Source organism: Oryzias latipes, chromosome 1, assembly GCF_053564925.1.
Source record: "Oryzias latipes strain Hd-rR chromosome 1, Olatipes_Hd-rR_3.1".
Lineage (NCBI taxonomy): Eukaryota > Metazoa > Chordata > Actinopteri > Beloniformes > Adrianichthyidae > Oryzias > Oryzias latipes.
Window position 1 is genome coordinate 31464122 of NC_136237.1, and position 8799 is coordinate 31472920.

The 8799-nt window shown below is 38.9% G+C and overlaps 1 long non-coding RNA gene across 1 annotated transcript; it reads left to right on the forward strand.

Annotated features, from left to right (window-relative positions):
* Positions 1–875: 875 nt before the first annotated feature.
* Positions 876–7790, forward strand: LOC144994811 (uncharacterized). The gene is made up of 3 exons (XR_013658454.1): positions 876–1189; positions 1280–1368; positions 2930–7790. It is a non-coding gene; the product is annotated as an uncharacterized LOC144994811 (long non-coding RNA).
* Positions 7791–8799: the final 1009 nt, after the last annotated feature.

Sequence of the window (8799 nt, forward strand, 5' to 3'; positions counted from 1 at the left end):
GAAACAAGACAGAACAAGGACCAAAAACAAGACAACAAATTCAAATCATGACACCCTCATCACTCATGGATCCTATGTACATCATTCTGCCTTTTCTCTGGGGTAACTTTCTCTTTTGCTGCATAGTTGATGAGGATGCATTTTATTGACTTTACTGAATTTCAATCTAAAATTGTGAAATAATTGATTTCTCAAATGGCATCTGTCTTCCAGGAGCAGTTTCCTGCAGTTTAAACTGGACTTCAGCATCAATGTCTGAGCTGACAGTCAGACATGGAGACAACATCACTCTCTATTGTGACTGTAAAATGGGAGCTGGACAACTGATTGTGTGGTTTAGAATATCTTTCCATGAGAACCAACCTGTTCTAGTTCTAGATAAAGATTACTTCTTTAAAATTTCAAGGAAAAGTCGGTTCATATGGACAAAGAACGTTTTCTCTCATTCCTACGACCTGACGATCATCAATGTCACCTGTTCTGATGAAGGATTTTACTACTGTGGAACTGAAGGAAGGATGATAGGAAAGGCAAATGACATTGATCTAAACACATGGTATAAATACAGCAACAAAATTAGAAAAATCTCCATCAGTAAGTATTTTACCCAAATGTGTTCTGATGAAACTTTTATAGTGTTTTTTTTCGCAAACTGACTTTAGCAGAAATTTACTGAAAATAATTTGCTAAATTTCTGTGGTAAATATTTTTTTTTACTGCTGAAAATTATTAATGAGATGAAGTAAAACAATTTCTGTCATCGCATATTTTGCGCCAGTTCAAATCTTGAATTTTCAACATTTCTTGTATGTATCTTTTTTATATGAATGATCATTCAGTGTTTTTATTTTTGATGGAATACCAAAATATGAACTCAACTTAAATTATGTCAGCAAACTGAAAAAGAAAAATGTCTAAAATAGATAGAACAATTGCAATTCGTTTTTTGTTGTTGTTGTTGTACTTTTCTTAAGACGCCACCTTCTAAAAAAGTATCTTAACTGTTAAACAAATACAACAGCTTTATTTTTATTTTTTCATCCAGGCTCCAATGGGCCTCATAACTGTACCAGTGACAGTCAGCAGAACGATGGTGTGTGCTGGAAGCTGCTCTTCTCTGTGTGTCCGATCATTTCTGTTCTCTCTGCTCTCCTCTCAGTTCTGGTTTACAGGATTTGTCAGAAATCAGGTATCTCAGTACTTTCCTTAGATAACTAAATTCATGCCTGATGCTGCATTTAAACATTCATCACATGTTTTTGTTCTGTTTTTGTTAAAGGTTTTCTTCAAGCTTCTGCAGAAAACTCTTCTCAAAATTCTGAAAAGATACAGAACTCAAGAGATCGGACGAGACCGACACAGCAACAGGTAAGAAGCACCAACAGCCAAAAAGCACCAACAGCCTGTCAGAGTTTTAGAGTAATGTATAAAATCAGGAACTAGTTCTGACTAAAATATTTAATATTTAAAAAGCCAGTTGATTTCTCATTATTATTTTAGTAAATTTGTATTTTAAAGTGGAATTTATTTGGTCTATTTAAATGTTCTTTTAATGTGCGCCCAGAAAGTCTTTATGGACTTTCATGTTTATAAAACCTGCGTCTTCTAGAAATTGCTTTTTAGCTGTTTGAGCAACTTTTCCTTTTATTGTTTAGTCTCACTTTAAGTCTAGCTACCAAATTCCTGTCAATGCTTGCTTGTAAACTGTTTGCTTCATTTGGTATTGAGTACTGAGTACTGATATCAGGCAGTTTTAGGTTTTGATTCAATACGTGATTCTGGGATTGTGAGTTGGAATTAGAAAGGTGGAGAAAAAACAGATGAATAAACAACAGTCCTCTGGCTGCCTAACGGGGTAAAAAACATCAATCTTTTCTTCTGTAGTAGTTAACAGACCAAATGTACTGATCCAGCATCTCTTTTTGATTCTAAATTTCACCATAACATGACATCCTAACCCTGGTACACAGAAAGTAGAGTGAGAGTTGTAGATAGTTGTTTTGCATTTAGTGTTTACATTGGAATCTTATTAACTAATCTCTTTATTGTATATTTTTGGACTAAATACTACCTTCTTCAGAGTTGTCCAAACTTTTAGTAAAGAGGGCCAGATTTGATGAGGTGAAAATGGCCTGACATTTTTTTTAGCTATATCAATAATAAAAAATGCAAATAGACTGTTTAATAACCTGTTATTGCAATGGCTTTTCATTTCATCGCTTAGAAAACAAACACATCTAAATATGTTTTTACCAAAACTATTTTCAGTTTGTCCGTTTTTTGCACAGTTCATTGTCGTAGTTGGTTTATCTTGTTTGGTAGTCCCTCTTGACATAAAACTCCTTAAAAAGAGTCTCTTGGCATACAAGACAGACACAGTTATTTCATATTTTACTGAAATAATATGCAATTTTTTACTTGTCCTGGACGTGGTGGTCCCCGCTCTCAACTTATTACTATTCATTTCTATTTATTTAGACATATTTACGTGCCACCAAGCACAAAAAATGATGGAAATTCATGTTGGCCACAATACATGCAACCAAGATTGCTGCATTGCTCGCATGTATTTTAAGTGCATCCAAGGCTAAATGTTGTTATTGGTCATATGTTTGAACCTATCTGTAACATTAATCATAATTCTTCCTCCGGGCACTGGCCGTACCTAATTAGAAAATTATATAAAAATTACGAAAAGGAAATGAGCTAGAAAGCCTCACAGAAGGGTCACACTACACTGTTCTCTTAGGTTTAAAATGTCATTTAGCCGACCACAATCAAGAAATCCTAGACTCAGTTTTTAGAAAATACTGGGGGCCACTGGGGGTTATTGATGATATGCGGACTGGTGAAAATCTCAACCCGGTCCGGACTTTGGACATGCCTAATCTAGTTTTATATTTTGTGTAATGTAAATATTTCATTCCAGGATGAAGATGTGTGCTATGCTGCCCTGGAAATACAACAACCATCACTGAAACCAAAGAGGAAGAGAACTACTCAGGCTTCTGACTTCAGCACATATTCTACTGTCAAAACATCAAAGCTGTAGAACATTTTCTACATATGAGTCCAAGATTGTTATCAGAAAACTAACAAAGCTCTTTGTCACAGATATACATGTTGGCAGATATTTTTGTTAATGTTATCTTTGGCATCTTTAATGTTATCTTTGGCATCTTTAGAGTAAATTCAACACTTCAGTTCTTCTGCAGAAAACTAGAGCTCTTTAGTACAAACTTCAGCTTTATCATGTTGGATCTTTTATTTCCTAGACAGAAACCTCACAAGGTACTTTAAGAAAACATCAAATGAAATCTTTTTCTTTTAATTCTTTGTTTCTCATAAGATGACTCTACCTTGTTGTGTGTCTAAGAAAGTAAACAGAAACAGGCTCAACCACCCACAGGTCTTCAAAAAAAATAAACACACACAGGAAACCCACAATGGTTTAGCAGCACTCACCCATCTGTGTAAATCAACACACTGACTAATGAACAGCAAATTCAGGCTACAGATAAATTCACTGTTTCTTTAAAGTGTGCATCTACAAATACAATTAAAAAAAGAGAAAAACAGAAATGTTGGCAAAATGCACAACTTAGCAGCTCATACGCTTTTTTTTTTTTTTTTTTTTTAAATAATTTTAAGTTTTAATTGTTTGATGTTTTTTATGTTCAATGTTGTAATTTCCTCAGGTTTTGAACTTTAATCTGAAATCAGTGAAAACAAACTAAAAGTTCAACCCAAAGACATTTTTTTTTGTTTGTGGCATTTTTTAGCAGTTTTCAATTTAGTATGTTTTTTTCCAAATGATTCTTCAATGAAAGAATAAAGTTCAATTAAAAGAATAATTTGTGCCAAATTTGCATGTGGAAAATTAAAAAAGTCCTTTAATAACATTCAGGTATTGATTAATGGCAGTTCAACCACTTCCTTGAAGTCATCGAAACTTTAGATCAGTCACACTCTAATTGTGAGAAATGACAGGAAACCCACAGGGACGAGCAGCATGCAACACCTTTTTGTTAACAGTTTCATGCACGGATAAAAATAGAAATACAAGTTGTGCCGAGAATGAGAAAAATAAAAATGTAGGTGATGGTTCTTATTTATCCAGCTGACGTCTTTGCTTTGAATTCAAAATTATCTTCAAGAAAGAAGATTTGAAGTCCAGATGAGAAAAAGACTAAATACATTTTCTTTGCCAATCCAATGTTTTCTACTAAAGAAAAGGCAAACTAGTGTTTAAAGAACTTAAATATCATTTTGGTTTACAAAGTTACATAAAAACTTTAACAATGTACTTCGTGAGATCTAGTGTTTTGATGTTTAGTTCACCTGGAGCATTCAGGTGTCTGCAGCTATCAGTTCAGAAAAGCAGCTGTTGCAGTTCAGCGGGCTGGGAAGGATTTAAACACCACTAACAATGGATGAAGCTTTTGGAAGGTTTCTATTTTATTAATTTTTGTTTTCAAACCTGTCTAATTTAAGGGAGTACTAACCCTGCACCCACTGGGTCAGATTTGGTCCTCATTTTTTGGTTTGTTTCTTTTCTATTTTGTTTTGATTTTTTTATATATTTTGGCTGCTGTTAATTGCTGCTTATAAAAATGAACAAGCAAAATCAAATTTGCTTAAATTAACTTTAAAAGCCCTGAAGAAAAGTGTTGTTGGTTTCTTCAGGGTTAAAATCCATCCATCTTCTTAACCCATTTTATGCCTTTCAGGGTCACAGAGCTGCCAGAGCTTAACCTGCAGGTTGGGTGAGTGCGGGGTACACCCTGCTGGACATGTCACCAGCCTGTTACAAGGCCATGCAATCCCAACCACAGTCACACCTAGGGACATTTTTAGATTAATCACTCAACCTGGGAGGAAGCCGGAGTGCCCGGAGAAAACCCACACAAGCACATGGAGAAGTCCACATAAAGGTCCCCGCTGGGATTCTCACTGTGAGGTGAAACCACTAATACACACCAATAAATACTAAATAGATTAATATTATCACAGGCAGTCCATGTAAATAAAGGTTGAGTCAGAAAGGTCTGAAGCTAAATCCTAAAGCTGAAGCACTGTTGTCACACTGTCTTTATTCAAATAAATACATTAGGTCCACCTTCAACAAATCTATTTTATGAGAGCAGATATAAGATTATGTTTTATCACCTTCAGTTCTGCAGTTCAGCATTTTGATATTAGACCCAAAGGTTTACACGATTATTGGTAAATTCACACAAAAGAAAAAACCACAGAAAAAAAAAGTTCCACTCAGCAGACCAATCAAAATCTGCTTCCCATTCAGTGGAAAATCTGTGTATCTCACAACATATTCAAGTTAAACTGGTGACTGCATCTGCAAAGAGGAACATTTGTACTCTTTACCGTTCATGGTTACAACACTCATGGATCCTCAAGCACATCATTCTGCCTTTGGGGTAACTTGTTCTTCTATTTTTATTGGTCAGAATTGATTTTTAATAACTCCACAGATTTTTTTATTTAAAATTTTGAAAGAAACGGGTTTTTTTATAGTGACAGGTGACACTGATGCATGTTTAATTTGAGATCCTCTGATTGTCTCCGTCGGGTTTCGTTACCGCCTGTGTGAATCACGACTCGACACAAACTGGACTTAGTCTGGGTTAACATCCTAAAGTAAAACTCTCTGCCAAAAAAACAGTGAAAGCTGAATCGCTGTGACGACCTGTGAAGGGATTTGCCAAAAGGTAAACAACAACATAGTATCAACAATACCTTTTTTTTTGGGTGTTTTGCTTGACGTGGTGGTCTATGTTTGTTTAATCTGGATCTTACTGCATTGGACAATTTATAACTGAATGCAATTTACAAATGAATATATTTTGGTTAGAATAAAATGTCTTTTTTAAAGAAATGTACTTCATCTACACCAAACTACGAGGTAAAAAAAAATGAGACAAAAACATAGAAATTCCACTCTATTAAGTTTAAGATTTTGAAAAAATATTTGTAGCCACTATGGACCAAACTCTCTGACCTCTTACTGCCTTACCACCCAAACCGAACACTTGGGTTCCTAGAATTAGAAAAAGTACAGTTGGAAGTACAGCATTTAGCCACCAAGCCCATGTTTTATGGAATAAGCTCCCAGCTCATGTAAGAGAGACCGACACAGTTTCCACATTCAAAGTAAGGCTCAAAAAATTCCTCTTTGGACAGGTTTATTTGTTGATTCATGCAATAATCAAGTGTAACAGGAACAGTCTTTTGCAGGTCAGGCTCAAAGAGCTGCTTTCATATTTCTGTTTTGAAATCTTGTGTGATAAGTAGGACACGCCTACTAATTATGAGGCTGCATGCCAAACACTTTTGAGTTAATTTGGTGGCGGTGCTATAAAAGCCCTCCTCCTCCCCTTTCAGATATGAACTCTTGTTGTTGCCATACATCGAGTCATCAGGAAGTGGAATGGGAGTTGACAGGCAGGTAGGTAGTTTTGAGTTCCCCGATCTGTACAGGGAGTGGGAACTCACGAGCAGATTTTTTCTCTTCCTGCTCTTGTCGAGGACGGACGCTTTTCCTCTCGCTCCTCCTGTATCAGCCCCCCCCAGCTTTTTGTCTGTCTTCCCCGGAGCTGCATCTTTCTGCCTGCTGCTACTCCTGCTCTTTTTACACTCTAAAGATGGATCTGATCAGCTGGTCTTTGAATTCGATCGACAAAGTTTTTTCAACACTAAGGAACGGGAAAGCGGACCCTTCCTGCCCAGACGGCACCCACGCGGCTGGATACACCAACGATCCATGGGGCAAGTGGAGGCTGGTGTGCCTGGCCCAGCTGTCTGTGGAAGACGTGGAGGATGTGTACCTCTTTGGATTTATGATAATAGGATTCCTCATCATTGGGATCGGAGGATTTCTGATCTATCAGGCAGTCTGGGAGCAGAAGACGGAGAGAGGCGATTCGTCTGAGCTCTATGGAAGGATTCTTCGGGGAGGAGAGACTCAGTACGAGAAACTTTCACAAGTGGATCAAAAGCTCTGTGCTTGTCTTGCCCACTTAAGCAGGATGCTCTCGATCTTTGAACTTGTGTAGAAGATGGATACCAACTTGGAGCGCGTTTCTGCCCGAATGGAGGCTAGACTGGTCTAAATTGCCAACATTTTGGATCAAATCTGCCTCTCAGTGCAAGACCAGTCAAGGACACAGCCAGCAGAGCAAACAACCTGCTGGCGCCGGAAAATCTAATCTAATCGGACCCCCCCCCCTGAGCTGAGACTCCTTGGCTCCAACCAAAACATAATTCGCTCTCAGAGTGTGAAAACCGCCGCTGTGCTGAAGGCCGATGCTGCTGCTCAACCCCCCCTCGACCTCGACATTCCTCGGAACTCACCCCCCGCCCCCGAGTGAGCACTCCTGGAGACGCGAGCGCCCGTGAGGAGCAGCTGCGACCGGAGTGTAACACAGGGGGGGGCCCCACCCCCCCTATCCAACCTTCCCAGTGATCCTTGTGTACTGCGTGGCCGTGAGAATATGTGCTTCCGTGTAGACGGTGTTTTTTTCTTGTATCTACACATTGTATCACAGTGTTGAGATACGACTTTTTTTTGTCACCAATCACCCTACCCACCTATTGTAACCATCTTTACCCACCCTAAGAAAAATAGGTGCGCACTTGCTGCTGCTGCCTCAGTAAAACTCGAACTGTATGTGTATTTGTTGTATGTCTGATCTTGTTCGGGTTGCACTGGAACAATATCGTATGTCAGTGTAAAAGCTGTGCGTATGACAATAAAAGGATTCTGATTCTGATTCATTCACAGTTCCCTGTACACGAGCAATCGGCCGGGTTTTGGCGCATCTGCGGCGTGGTGACAGTAGCCTGAAACCGTGACATAGACTGTTTCACCTAGATCCGCCCCTCTTCTCAATTACCGGTGTAGGTACCACAACCATTCGGCCTGCAAAAACCGTTGGGGGTCCTTCGACTAGTGCTGACGTCACATTATGTGCATTATAGCACCCTCCCTGCCTGTGAACACAAAGCTACGAGACTCCAGCTGCTCTGATCAGAGACACGGTTCGTTTGCGTAGAGCACCGGGTTCATTCTAACTGCCACAAATCTTTTTACAAAGTGTGTAGTGGCAAAATCTGTCTATAAACATTACAAAGAATAATGTCAGACACAACTTAAGAGGGAAAAGAACTTTATGTTACAAAAGGAAACGTGAAATGAAAATATGTAGAGTCAGAGCAGACCTGGGGCCTCATTTATAAAACTTTGCGTGTGATTTGCGTCAGAAGTGGCGTATGGATGAAACATAGGATGTGCGTACGCACAGAAATATTCGGATTTATAAAACCGTGCGCACGCACATCCTACGCATCTTTCCCTTAATAAATCACAACCAATTCTAAATGCAGCGCAGCTTTTGCGGCTTCATGACACGCCCATAGTTTCCCATAAATGGTCTGTGAAACGCCCACAAATGAATATTCATTGATTGGGAAACCATGGCACACACCGAGAGGAAATCAAAAAAACGTAACTTCACTCAATGTGAAGTAGAAGTTATCGTTGGCGATGTGGAAAAGAGGTGAAAAATGTTGTTTGGAGGGCACAGTGTGGGCATTACTAATGCCAAAATGGCACTTGAGTGGCAAACGGTGGCAGATGCCGTAAATGCTGCAGCCTCACAACCTCGGACCGTGGCCGAAATAAAAAAGAAATGGTCGGACATCAAAGTCGAGGCAAAAAAACGTCTGGCAATGCATCGCCAGAGTGTCTCTGCCATGGGTGGGGGACAGGGGACACCGGAG